The sequence below is a fragment of the Monodelphis domestica genome, chromosome X (assembly GCF_027887165.1).
Source record: "Monodelphis domestica isolate mMonDom1 chromosome X, mMonDom1.pri, whole genome shotgun sequence".
NCBI lineage: Eukaryota > Metazoa > Chordata > Mammalia > Didelphimorphia > Didelphidae > Monodelphis > Monodelphis domestica.
Genome location: NC_077235.1, coordinates 41,958,103 through 41,972,797, shown reverse-complemented (window position 1 = coordinate 41,972,797; position 14,695 = coordinate 41,958,103). Strand labels below are relative to the sequence as shown.

General features: G+C 38.5%; 1 long non-coding RNA gene across 1 annotated transcript; it reads right to left on the bottom strand.

Moving 5' to 3' along the window:
• Positions 1 to 4,507: 4,507 nt before the first annotated feature.
• Positions 4,508 to 13,299, bottom strand: LOC130456090 (uncharacterized). The gene is made up of 3 exons (XR_008914399.1): positions 11,965 to 13,299; positions 5,169 to 8,096; positions 4,508 to 4,860 (listed from the first exon to the last, which is right to left on the bottom strand). It is a non-coding gene; the product is annotated as an uncharacterized LOC130456090 (long non-coding RNA).
• Positions 13,300 to 14,695: the final 1,396 nt, after the last annotated feature.

The window sequence follows — 14,695 nt, the reverse complement described above, 5'->3', positions numbered from 1 at the left end:
TGTGGCTGTACAATAGAAGAAGTCCGCATGGTGAGTGGTGATCTGGAGGAAGGGATTCCACACTGTGTATACTTCTGCCCAGTATAGTGGTGGCATTGATGGGCCTGTGCAAGGTGTGACAGGTCCATCACAGTCAGCGCTACAGCCTCTGCTATCCCAGACAGTGGTATACAGATTTGTTCATAGTGTTTTTATAGTCTGACCCTCCAACAGTCTGAGGGACTCTGGCCCTCTGTGTAAAAAGTTTGGGGACCCCTGCCCTAGAGAGTAAAGGGCAATGTGCAAGTTGTGAAGATTGAATTTAGATATCTCCAGATTGTAACAATGAAGATACTTAGCTCTTCCTTTATTGTGAAGATAAAATTGTAATCTCCCAATTGTAACAATGAAGACACTTAGCTCTTCATTTATAGTGAAGCTAGAATTGTAATTCACAATCTATTTTTAGATTTTAATCTACAAAAGGTGATAACTCAGTATTTTAAGTACATGTACCCATTTTAACCACAAAAATGTGTTAAGTAACTACAAAATGTGAACTTACCAAAAAAGGTGTTAAGTAACCCAAAAGGATATAATCTAACCAAAGAAGGTGAGAAGAGTGGGCAGTCCTGGAGAAAAGCATCTGCTGTGATTGGTAGATGTGAAAATTTAGGGGAGGTGACACAAGAAATAAAGATTTTTAAGAGGATCAAAAGGGCAGAAGAGAGATTCAAGAGATATTTGATTCAAGTCGGAGAAGGATCTCTGACTCAGAGTTGGACTTGGAGGAGAGACCAGAAGACAGACAACCAGATTTCTTTCCATTGACCGTGGTGAGTGAAAGGCTGACTTAGTGACCCTGCTTTTCTCTTCCCCTGCCTGGGGCTTAGAAAGTCTAACTGGTATCAGAAGAATCCAGAGCTCGGGCTCGCTCTCTCTCCCTTAATATTTTCCCTCTATTGTAAATAAACTACCATAAATTTCATTTACCTTAGTAATTCATTTTGGAATTTAGAAATTAAATCCCTGGTGACCACATAATATATTTCAATCTCAACCACAAAAAAATTTAACAAAGTCAATTCAGTGAGTATCTTGGGAGGGAAGTGAACTTTTTAGTCCAGTTTCCTTCCCAATAGTTCTCACAAGATTTCCTTAACAGAGACCCTTAAGATAGATTTATGAGGCACAGAGCCTCTGTAAAGGATTAAATATTGGAATTATAAGAACCAGAGAGCTAGAGTATAACTCAGGTCATCTGGTCTTATTCTCTCACTTAGCAAGTCAGGAACATCAGGAACTAAAGCCTAAGAAAGTTAAGTGACATACCCAAGATCATATAAGTAGTATCAAAGGTAGAATTTGAACCCAGGATCCCTTACTCCAGAAAAAGTTGCTCTTTCCTAGTGTATTATACTGATTCCTAAGTAGCATTTCTAGGCAGGTCAGATAGTTTTTTGTGGCAACAGATTACAATTCAGCAGTAGAAGTAGGTAATTAAAACAATGGAGTTGAGTGTAGCTTGGGGGTAAACTCTTTTTGGCTTTTGTTAGAATTAGGGGTGGGGATGAGAGTAAAAGTTGTTTGATTAGGTATGATGACTCAGTCTTTGGTATGGTTAAAAAGCTATTGGTCTGAACTTACCAAGACAATACTTTAGCACAAAGGAGCTAACATTGCCATCCTCAAGATGAAGGCCAGAAGCCAGAACCAGAGGTATAGTGCATGAAAGAAAGCAATGACATTGCCATATCTTTCAAAGAGCAGGTCCAGCAGGAAAACATGATTACAGTAACAGAAGACATAGGTGACCCTGCAGCATCTAAAGCTTGATTTACACTTTGGCATGAATACTGGTCACACATTCCCTACAAATGCTTCTCTGACCTGTGTGGTCATACATATCTATATGTATGCTCCCTCACATAATCCCCATGCAGATCCACTTTTTTCACTAAGGTTGTATCTTCCTGTGGGTATATCCCAGATTTATGGGGGAATGTCCTATTACTACTTTTCTTACTTTTTTACTTTCTTACTTTTTTTACTTTCTTACTATTTTATTAAAAGTCTTTGCTTTGAACTGTTTCCTCTAGTTGGCCAGTAAAAGTAAACAATCAGTGGGAGTTCAAAAGCTAGGGTATCAAGATGATGAAGACCCACATAATAGCTTGAAGCTAGGGTAGCTTTTCTGGGGCCCATATGTGTGGTGAGGTGTCCCTAGGTGCTGTAGGAGCAAAATGCCTAAAACAAAGAAAGAAAATAGTAATAAACTTTGAATGCCAACTCCTTTATATTTTAATTATTCTTTTCAACTTAGGCAGCATGGCATATAATACATAGAGGGCTAGACTCAAAAACAGGAATACCTGGGTTCAAGTTTTGCCTCTGACACATATTGACTGTGTGATCCTGGATAAGTTAACTTCTCATTGCTCTGGAAAATTCTCTAAAGCCTACAAGTTGCTAAGAAGGTGCTGACCTGCACTGGTAAAGGTTTCATACTCCAGGAGTTTCCTTGACCAATGAAATTAGTCTCATCTCATCTCTTTTTAACTTGGTAGTTAGTAAACACAAATACAAACACCTTCACAGGAAAAACAATGTATCATAAAACTATAATAAAAATACTAGTTCGGATTCTCAGTTTTAGCCTGCAAACATTTCCATTGTATAAGAAGCTGCTGAATTTGAACTGGGTCTCACTCCCAAAATGTCAGAACTGACAACAGAAAGTTATCCAGGTGATTCTTTCTCATTCTACAACACGACAAAGAAATTATAGTGTTAGAAATGCTGTGGACAAAGGGATAACATTGGACATTTGAAGTGACATGAAAGCAAAAGTGCTAACTCTGAACTCAAGCAATAAGAAAAAACAGATGAACCTAGTACCAAATCCTAAATATAGAAAAAATGCAATAGCTCCAATTTGGGTTCATTTCTAGTGCTCATGATATATGGTGTGTGTTATACTGCCAAATATTTTTTTAAAGAATTTCATGGTTTCAGTAAAATTGTAAAGATATTTACAAACTAAACACAGAAAATTTAAAAACAAACCTCTTTGAAAAGTTAAGTCAAATCATAGCATCAAACAATAATAGCACTGAAAAAAGGCCTCCAAAGCCATCTGGCTCAAACTACGACTGCACAAGGTTCTTCTCTATAACACTCAACAGCTGGGTCTCTAGATTCAGCTTGACAACAACCAAGGAGATCCACTATTTCCTGAGGCAGCCCATTGTACTTGAAGGTATCTCTAATTATATAATTAGCAAAAAGATGATGAGCTGAAATGAGACTATCACTCAAGAGCTGGAAGGAAACTCAGAGGCCATTTAGTCCAGGAAAATGAAACTCAGGGAAGCTGTGATTTGTTCAAGGTCACATGGCTAGTTAAGTGGCAGAGGCCATATTGGAGCCTGTGTCCTCCAACTGGTGACTAGTGTTCTATCTGCCATACCAAAAATAATTCCTCCAAATATTGGTTTATATAAGTAATGTAGAAAGTTGTCATTTGTAAATGATTGTAAAGCATATTACAAGGTGAGCTATTACATTCAATATATTTCACAGTTCTAACAGACATGCCAACTATGCCTTCATTCAAGTAATTGTTAAATAGCACAAGGCCAAGAACACGAATCCAGGAACATGCCACTAGACACCTCCAATGAATCTAAAAGTAGACCATATTGGGACTAGGTTGGAGTCTGGTCATTCAATGGGTTTGAAATCCACCTAAAAGTACTATTGCCTAGCCCACATCTCTCTATCTTGTCCACACAGATAGATTTTTTTAATGCATTGCTAAAATCTGGGTAACTTCCATGGTACATTTATGTGATTTAGCCTAGTAATCTAGGAAATAAAGTTAAATCTTAAGGACCCCAGTTTTGAAGAAACCATGCCTGGCTCTATTATGATAACTGCTTCCTTTCCTTCATGTCCCTTCCTTTCCATAATTTCTCTAGGATTTTTCCAGTAAACGTTGTCAAAGACAGTGGCTTATAGTAAGTTTGCAAATTCGACTCTCTTTCCTTTTCCTAAAAACAAGGATAATTTCCCTTTTCTAGTCCTATAGCAACTTTCTCATTCTGTGCATTTGATGATCACATGGCAGACACATTAACAACTGAGCTTAGACTTTTTCTAAATGATCCCCAAACAACATTATCTGGAGTCATACAGCCAGAAAAAGCCAAATGTTTGAATGCATGTTTACTTTTCAATGGAAAGTATTAGTATGTGTTAAATGAGATAGAATTTGGAGTCCTACTTGTTTCACTGTGTCAGAGTTACTGAAAAGAATGTACTTTGTATATATTAAAGAATATTAGAAATGAAAAATTAACATTGTTTAACATCTCAGGTTTATTATAACTGAAATGTACTTCTTGTCATATTGACTGGAGGAGCCAGTAAATACCACTAAATCAAGTGTGTATTCACACATGACTGAAATAAATTGCCTCTTTGGGCTTTGCAGGCTAGTAAGGTACTAGAGAGGCTAAGTGTTCCCAATTAAAAATATCCAGTGGAATACTGAAAAATTCAGTCAGATATATTTAATGTTTCTTAATACTCCAATGCTTGGCAATGAAGAAAGTCTTCACTATTTGATTGTATCTCTCAAGTTTCATATCAGTGTGCCTATATACCTTATTTTGACTTTAAGACAGTTTCTCAATTAAAAAAAACATTATTTTAGTTAAGGACAAAAACCATCTTACAGATAAAAATTGTTTTTGTTTTTAAAAAATTAAAAATAAGTACCAGGAAGGAAGTTTGTAGGTCCATAATGCCTTCTGACGCTAAACTCCCAGAGATTTTTCTCTATTCAAAGCTAGCTCCCCAGACTTCCCTTTCTTCCACCTGCAAGATTCAGAGGAAGATTTTTCCTTTGAGCAAAAAAGACCACGTTTGTAGCTGAATTGCATTTTACAAATATTATCTCAGATGATTCTTATGGGGTACTCTTTCTCATCTGTTTCCATACCACCAGAGGGGTGACAGCACACTCCAGGAAGAGTGCTTAGCCAGTGAAGACACCTGGAAAGCATGGTTCAAAGGGGCAATGGAATTCTCCACTGATCTCTACTGGCTCTCCAGTATTTCCTGGGCAAGCTCCAGAATTGAGTCTACCATCAACTTCTATTTTTTCCAGCTGCTACAATCTTTACCTCTGTTGGCCTCCAATTCAGAGTATAGCTCCAGTCCTAGAAGAACTGAGGCAATAAAGAGTCTCCAGCTCCAACCATCAATCTTCACCATCTGGATGCTGGGCCTGAACTCTGCAGCACTCTGGAAAGCTCTCTAGATCCACATGATTTTTTGGTAATGGCACCTAGACAAGGCAGCACATCTTTGCCAACAGGACTTTTGGGGTGGGGGAGGAGGGGAGCAGGGGAGGAAAGGTGGTGGTGGTAGGCAGAACAGTGAGGGACACCAAAACTGACGGAGGGTAAAATAAAAGATACAACCTTTCAATGGGGGAGGACCCGGTTTACAGGAGCTTCCCCCACTTTGCTACAAGTGTGTGTAATTTGGCTTTTGAGCATGCCCTCTTCGTTTCCACGTGGAGCACGCTCTATTCCTATCACGTGGCTGAGGGGGCTGTCTTTGATTGGCTGCCAGCCCGAGTCTCTTGAAACTTGTGATGCTGTACCCTTTTTTGCCTCAGTGCCTCCCTCCTTTCCCGCCCCACCCGTGTGGTTTCGAGGAATTGACCCTGGGGGTGTTTGTTTCAAACCCCAGTTTCTAAGGGTCAGAAGTGGGAGTTTGGGCAGAGGTGGCCTTGGAGCAGGTATTGCAGGCCGGGTGGGGCAGCAACGAGCCTCTGAGAAGCAGAGGTGTCTGAGAATGGAGCCCCAGGGACGTTGTGGCCTTGGAACTCAAATTGTCCTCTTTAACTGCTCTGGAACCGAGTTTAACTATACAGCGAATTCTTTTGGCTCCCCTCTGAGGTGGTGGGAAAGATTATGCCTTCCACGCAGTGGGGTGAGTAAATTAATTTCCTTGGGAGTAGACCTTATTAAGGAAAGTTTTTGTTGTTGTTGTTGTGTTTTTTTTTTTTTGGGGGGGAGGCAAAAGCTCGAGTGCTCCATTTGCAAGGCCCTTTGCACACGTTAAAAGCACCATATAAAATGCCCGTTATTGTTAATAATCTTACCGTATAGCTGATTTCTCTTTCCTCCCCAGTGGCTGAGGTGCCTCCCACCGGTTGGGGAGAGTATATTTATATCCTTGGCATTATACCTTTTGAAGTAAATCGCTTTTGTAAAAGTCTAAGTGTTCCATATTCAAAGCACTTTGCAAGCTTTAAAAGCACTATAGAAAATGTTCCTCATCAGTGATCTTACATAGATGTATGTCTAAGGAACTGGATACAGATCCCAACTTCTGTATCCTGCTGCTTGGGAAATAAACATAGGACTATTCTAGAAGTTTTCTAAATACAACTCCTGGGGCACATTAATTTATGTTGGGCCCCTAGAAAAGTGACCTCATTTTCAAAGCAGTCCCTGGAATGGAGGGGGCAGGGCAACACTGGAGCTCACATTGATAGATTTACATTTTCTAGGCAACCAGAGGACATCTGAATTCAAAATGTCCACAAATAAAATGATATATGACCCACACATGATGTACACTTTCTTATCAGTTCCCATACAAGAAGAGGGAGAGGGCCCATTCTGAGAGCCCTTGGCCAGAAGGTGCCTCAATGGTTCAGAGTGATAGGTGTTCATTGATATCACTGTTGCTGCTGCTTTGTTTTGTGCTTTGCTGGCCCTTGCAGATCCTCTATTGTCTCTCCAATGTCCTTAAATAAGGCTTTGATTCTCCTCAAGAAAACTATGACCCTGTTAAATACCCCCATCCCCCTTTCCCCCTACTTCACAGTTTGATGGAAAAGGTTCAAGTGGACCACCCTAAGAGCTAAAATACAAGAGACTTAAACTAGAAAACCTAAAATACTGCAGATATCCATGATTTAATCCATGTGACCTTTCTGTTATTTAGTAGATGACCTTCCAGAAATGCTATGACAAATAGAAACATCCATTATCCTGTGGTCAGCTTGGAGATTCCCACATATAAATGTCAGTTCTTTCCAGCTTGGCGGGTCCCAACTCAAGCTGATGTTGCACTAGTGTTGTTGGAACCTTCTAAAAAGAACCCAGGGATGCATCCTTTCCATGAAGTGGCCTTGGATCCAAGACTTTAGTAAAGGGAGAATATAATATCAGGACTTAACACTAGATGGAATCTTGAAGCCCTTGAAGGAAAGTATTTGATCATGCTCACAGAGTTAATAGGTGGTAAAGCTGGGACCCAGAATCAGGTTTTCTGATGTCAAATGTGGGATTATTACCACTCTACAATATTGCCTAATGATGGCCATCTGCAAATATTTGAATAACTGCCATGTGAAAGAGGGATGACATTTCTTTGGAACTAGGAACAATGAGAGGAAACTATAGAGATGGAGGTTTCATCTCAGTAGGGTTGGAGTAGGTTCAGGACCTTTAATGGATACAAGGGACTCTCAGATAAGGGGCTCTCAACCAATGGAGGTGGACACCTCTTCTACTTATGGCCTTAGAGCAATGCTTCTCAATTTTTTTCCTTTACACTCTTAAAAATACTGAGGATTCCACAAAGAGCTTTTTATTAATATTTGTTATATCTATCAATATTAAAATCAATTTGAAATGAAAACACCTCAGTATTTTTATAGATATAGTTTTGGCCTTATGGAATCTATTCCTTGCACACTCTCTGAAAGGATCTCTGGACCTACAGGAGTCCTTAGACCACACACACTGAACCACTTCTTGTGGAAATGTGTAAAATACTGAGAGATGACCAGTATGTGTGGTAAGGAGGACTAAACCCAGGTCTTTCTGATCTTGAGGCTAGCCTTCTATCCACTATAACATGCTGTATTTCAGAAGGATAAAGGGTTGCTTCACAAGAAAATAAATTCTTGTCCTCAGTCATCTTCAAGTGGAAGTTGTATGATCAATTCTTGTTCTCAAAGTACTGTTGAACTGGATGAGTTCTGAGGTTTCCTCTATGGCTGAGGCTCTGTGATGCTTTGGTAACATCTAGAACAATACAGAGACAAAGGCAGAAACAAGAATTAGAGCCTGACTGCAGGTTGGTGATTTTAAAAAAATTGTGATATTTTCTGGCTAGCCTTGGATTTCACAGTTTAACAAAGCAAACTACAAAAGTTTCTCAGGTGGTGCTTGGTAATGGATAGCATCTTATACTAGGAGTTAAGAAAAGGAAAAACAATCCTATCTTTAATGCTCCCTAGCTTTGTGACATTAGACAAGTCACAATTACCTTGGGAGTTGATTTTGTCAATGTGTAGAATGGGGATAATAACATCTGCCAGAAGTTTTGTGAAACTCATTTGAGATATGTATGTAAATAACTTTATATCCATTAAATACCCTGAAAAACATCAATTATTATTAGTCTTCCATAAACACCGACTGCACTGTCAACCTAATGACAAAACTGATCTCAGAGGTAGGGAGAAAGGGAGAGTCTTTGTCTGACACTAGATTACAACTATGTATGTAGCATTCACTCAATTAACATGGGTAATTGTATGACACTGTGGTATTGTTCCCTTGGCTTAGAGTCAGAAAAGATTGTGACCCTGGGCAAGTCTTTTAACCTCACTAAGCCTCAGTTTCATCATCTGTAAAATGGGGATAATCCTTTTACTACCTACCTCAAAGGGTTGTTGAGAAGAAAGTACTAGATAAACCTTTGATACTTATCTTTTTAAAAATTTTATTTAATTAGCCAATTTAGAACATTATTCCTTGGTTACAAGAATCATATTCTTTCCCTCCCCTAGCCCCACCCACTCCCATAGCCAACACACAATTACACTGGGTTTTACATGTGTCCTTGATCAGAACCTATCTCCATGTTATTGATGTTTGCACTAGGCAGATCATTTAGAGTCTACATCCCCAATCATATCCCCATTCCCCAGTTGAAGGGCATCCCCTCATTTTCCAATTTTTTGCCACCACAAAGTGCAGCTATAAATATTCTTGTACATGTCTTTTTCCTTATTATCTCTTTGGGGTACAAACCTAGCAGTGATATGGCTGAATCTAAGGGCAGACAGTCTTTTAGTGCCCTTTGGGAATAGTTCCAAATTGCCCTCCAGAATGGTTGGATCAATTCACAACTCCACCAGCAATGCATTAATGTCCCAACTTTGCCATATCCCCTCCAACATTCATTATTTTCCTTTGCTGTCACGTTAGCCAATCTGTTGGATGTGAAGTGTCAGAGTTGTTTTAATTTGCATCTCTCTGGTTATGAGATTTAAAACACTTTTTCATGTGCTTATTAATAGTTTTGATTTCTTTATCTGAAAGTTGTCTATTCATGTCCTTTCTCCATTTATCAATTGGAGAATAGTTTGATATTTTGTAGAATTGATTTAGCTCTTTCTAAATTTGAGTAATTAGACCTTTGTCAGAGGTTTTTGTTATGAAGATTGTTTCCCAATTTGTTGCTTCCCTTCTAATTTTGGTTGCATTGTTTATACAAACCCTTTTTAATTTAATGTAATCAAAATTATTGATTTTACTTTTTGTGATTTTTTTTCTAACTCTTGCTTTGTCTTAAAAGCTTTCCTTTCCCAAAGATCTAACATTTATACTATTATGTGTTCGCCTAATTTGCTTATAGTTTCCTTCTTTATATTCAAGTCATTCACCCATTCTGAGTTTATCTTGGTGTAGGGTGTTGATCCAAACCTAATCTCTCCCAAATGGTCTTCCAGTGTTCCCAGCAGTTTTTATCAAATAGTGGATTTTTGTCCCAAAAGTGGGATCTTTGGGTTTATCATAGACTGTCTTGCTGAGGTCATTTACCCCAAGTCTATTCCACTGATCTGCTTTTGTTCTCTTAGCCAGTACCAAATTGTTTTGATGACCACTGCTTTGTAATATAGTTTGAGATCTGGGACTGCAAGGCCACCTTCCTTTGCATTTTTTTTTCATAATTTCCCTGGATATCCTTGACCTTTTGTTCTTCCTAATGAACTTTGTTATGGTTTTTTCAAATTCGGTAAAAAAGCTACTCAAAGTTTACCTCATACCTAACACTTATGTAGTTCTTTAATAAGATTAGCAAAGTGCTTTATAAGAGCTATCTTATTTGGTCCTCATAAGAATTTAGTGGTTCATGATATTATTATCCTCATTTTGCAGATGAAGAAGCTAGTTAAATCCAGCAAAACCCTGAAGTTGACATCAGAGTGAATAATAATCAAGAAGTACAACTAGACATGACAGTAAGTGACTTTATTGCACAACTGCAACTGGCAATAACAAATCCAATGTCATTGTGACCAAAAACAGGACATGTATAGCTACTTATCCCAGACTTCACTTTTCCTAAAGGCAGCAGTTGCAGAGTGCTGCCATAAAAAACCCTACAAAATCAGAAAGCTCCAAGTGGGGACACCAGAGAGGGTCCTAAAGATCCAGTTCACTACTCCTCAGTTATCCAGGAGAGCCTAATTCTGGGGAGTTGAAAATCAGCACAGGAACCCAGGGGACTCAGGTTGAGAGGATACAAAGCAGACTACCTTACCCAAAGTCAGTTGTAGAGCCTAGTCTTAGCTCAAAGCCACAATCCTGGCACTAACACTGGAGAGGTAATTAAATCAAAGTAAGCACTAATATGAATACATATATACATATGTGTGTATACACATACACACATACATATATACATATATAGAAAGAGTGTGTGTTTAATGGAAGGATCCCGTGACTCAGAACTCCAAACAAACTCAAAGGAAAAGATGAATTTTCCAAAAATACTACATGAATACTTAAATGAAGCAAGAGACAAAGCATGAAATAAAGCTCTGGAGGAAAAATTGGAAGGAGAATAAGTAGCTTAGATGAGAAAGTGGTAAATCTTACCCAAGAATTGGATTCTTTGAAAACTAGACTAGACCAAGCAAAAAATCAATACTCTTTTTTTGTGTTCTGATATGCTGGAGGAAATGATTTTTAAAAAAAATTTGTTTTAATTCAGAATTTTCAAAAAAGTTTTAAAAGCAAGAAAACAAAAATATAGCTTTAGGGAGGCAGCTAGGTGACTCAGTGGATTGAGAGCCAGTCCTAGAGATGGGAGGTCCTGGGTTAAATTCTAGCCTCAGACACTTTCTAACTATGTGACCCTGGGAAAGTCCTTTAACCCCCATTGCCTAGCCCTTACCACTCCTCTGCCTGTGTACACAGGTCTAAGATGGAATGTAAGGGTTTTTAAAAAAAGAAAATCTAGCTTCACTAGCCTAGCTAATTATCATTATCCTTTGAATGCTGCTGATCACAACTGGTTTGTGCCTGTTGGTCCAGGGAATTTCTCAGACATCTCATGTCTTCCTTTCTTTCGAGGTTACATTCCTGACTCCCCTACCCAACAAACTTTTCAGCTCTCTTTTATACATTGTTTCCCCCATTAAAAGGTTAGCTCCTTGAAGGGAGAGTCTATCTTTCTATATACTTCTCTATTTCCAGCATATGTTCCAGTGCTTTACAAATGATAATGGCTCTTAATAAATACTTGTTGACATGACTCCAAGAAGCATTAACAAATGAGAAGTTTAAACCCTGGTATTGTTACCAAATGGCAGAAACTTGGTTTTGATTCTACTTGCCTAGACTTCCTACTTTTGTATAATTTGTACTTTCCATAGATGACTTGTATCTAGAACACCACAAGAATAAACTGTAGCATGTGTAGGTCTTTATTCTAGCCTCCCTGCTGGAGAGGAATAGATATTGTATGTGCTACACTTTGGGCTAATGAAGAGTCCTGTCTTTTATTCATATTTTTTATTCTCGTACTCTGTGTACACATTTCTATGAATTGCTAGCTATATATCAAAGGAGGCAGTTCTTTGAACTTCTTACTTACTTTATGTCATTCCTTGTAGTATGTTCTTTAGAAACCTGGACCTCTTGGTTCAATGGGGAGCCTGAGTCAAAATCGTCTTTAAAGAAAATAAAAAGTAAAAAAAAAATAAAGAAAAAGGATTTTTCTTCTCAGGTTGATTCCTCTAACTGGTGGAAATCTTATAGTCTCTGCTCCCACTTCCCAAGCTCTGAATTGTATGGTCTGGAAGGAGAAGAGGAGCTGATTGTTAGTGCTATAAAGCCATTCACTGATGCTAACATTACCTGGAATCCTTCCATTCTCCTCTGTCACAAATGCAAGCTCCTAACAACTAGGATCATCAGCTGCTTTAGTTGTCATGTGGTGCTGAAGGTTTTTTCTGTGTTCAGTTTAATTTAAGTTCTCTAATACATTGTCAAATATGGTCATTTCTATCTTTATAACACTTCTCAAATGCCCCTTTCTCTCCTCTGACACTGGTTCAGGCAGGACCCTGCCATTTTACTCTTAGACTACTGCTGTAACCTGCTGGTTGGCTCTCTACCTCAAGTCTTTTCCTACTTCAATCCATCCTCCATTTACTTAGCAAATAATTTTCTAAAATGCAAATCTGAGAAAAAACCATAACTAAGTTCATTTGGAAGAACAAAAGATCAAGGATATCCAGGGAAATCATGAAAAGAAATGCAAAGGAAGGAGGACTTGCAGTCCCAGATCTCAAACTATACTATAAAGCAGTGGTTATCAAAACAATTTGGTACTGGCTAAGAGACAGAAAGGAGGATCAGTGGAATAGACTTGGGCCAAGTGACCTCAGCAAGACAGTAAATGACAAACCCAATGATCCCAGCTTTTGGGACCAAAATCCACTATTTGATAAAAATTGCTGGGAAAATTGGAAGACAGTGTGGGAGAGATTAGGTTTGGATCAACACCTCACACCCCACACCAAGATAAATTCAGAATGGGTCAATGACTTGAACATAAAGAAGGAAACTATAAGTAAATTAGGTAAACACAGAATAGTATACATGTCAGACCTTTGGAAAGGGTAAGATTTTAAAAGCAAGCAAGACTTAGAAAGAGTCACAAAATGTAAAATAATTTTGACTACATCATATTAAAAAGTTTTTGTACAAACAAAACCAATGTAACTAAAATCAGAAGGGAAGCAATAAATTGGGAAACAATCTTCATAAAAACCTCTGACAGGTTTAATTACTCAAATTTACAAATTGCTAAATCAATTGTACAAAAAAATCAAGCCATTCTACAATTGATAAATGGGCAAGGGACATGAACAGGCAGTTTTCAGTTAAAGAAATCAAAACTCTTAATAAGCATATGAAAAAGTGTTCTACCTCTCATAATCAGAGAGATGCAAATCAAAACAACTCTGAGGTATCACTTCACACCTAGCCCTAGCCGATTGGCTAACATGACAGCAAAGGAAAGTAATGAATGCTGGAGGGGATGTGGCAAAACAAGGACATTAATACATTGCTGTTGGAGTTGTGAATTGATCCACCCATTCTGGAGGGCAATTTGGAACTATGCCCAAAGGGCCATAAAAGACTGCCCTTTGATCTAGCCATATCACTGCTGGGTTTGTACCCCAAAGAGATAAGGAAAAAGACTTGTACAAGAATATTCATTCCTGCACTCTTTGTCGTGGCCAAAAATTGGAAAATGAGGGGATGCCCTTCAATCGGGGAATGGCTGAACAAATTGTGTTATCTGTTGGTGATGGAATACTATTGTGCTAAAAGGAATAATAAAGTGGAGGAATTCCATGGAGACTGGAACAACCTCCAGGAAGTGATGCAGAGCGAAAGGAGCAGAACCAGGAAAACATTGTACACGGAGACTGATACATTGTGGTACAATCGAATATAATGGACTTCTCCATTGGGGTCAATGCAATGACCCTGAACAATCTGCAGGGATCTAAAAAACACTATCCACAAGCAGAGGATAAACTGTGGGAGTAAAAAGCAACTGCTTGCCTACAGGGGTTGAGGGGATTTGACTGAGGAGAGACTCTAAATGAACCCTCTAATGCAAATACTAACATGGAAATGGGTTCGAATCAAGGACACGTGATACCCAGTGGAATCACACATCGGCTATGGGAGAGTTGGTGGGAGGGGGGTGGAAAAGAAAATGATCTTTGTTTCCAATGAATAATGTTTGGAAATGACCAAATAAAATAATGTTTAAAAAAAATAAAATGCAAGTCTGAACGTATCATAAAACACTCATTAAACTCCAGTGGCTCTCTATTGTACCCAAAATCAAATAGAAAATTTTTTGACTTTGAAAACCGTTTAAAATCTGGTCCTTTCCTACCTTTCCAGTCTTCCTACTTTATTTCCCCTCACATATTCTGAAATTCAGTGTGACACATTGTCCTCCCTGTTCTTTGAACAAGACATTCAATTTCCCAACTCCATGAGTTTTTTCTGATTACATCCCATACTTGGAGGGCACTCTCTCCTAATTCCTACCTCCTACCTTCCTTGATGTCTTTCATATCTCAGCTAAAACTTCACCTTCTACAAGAAACCTTTATCAGTCTTTCATTTTAAATGTCTTACCTCTGAGACTACCCTCAATTTATCCTGCAGACATCTTATTCTTATAAGCTGGTTTGCATGTTGTCTTATCCGTTAGATTGTGACTTCTTTGAGAACATAGATTGGTTTTGCTGCCTTTGTTTTTGTCTGGCACGTAGTAGGTGCTTGATAAATAT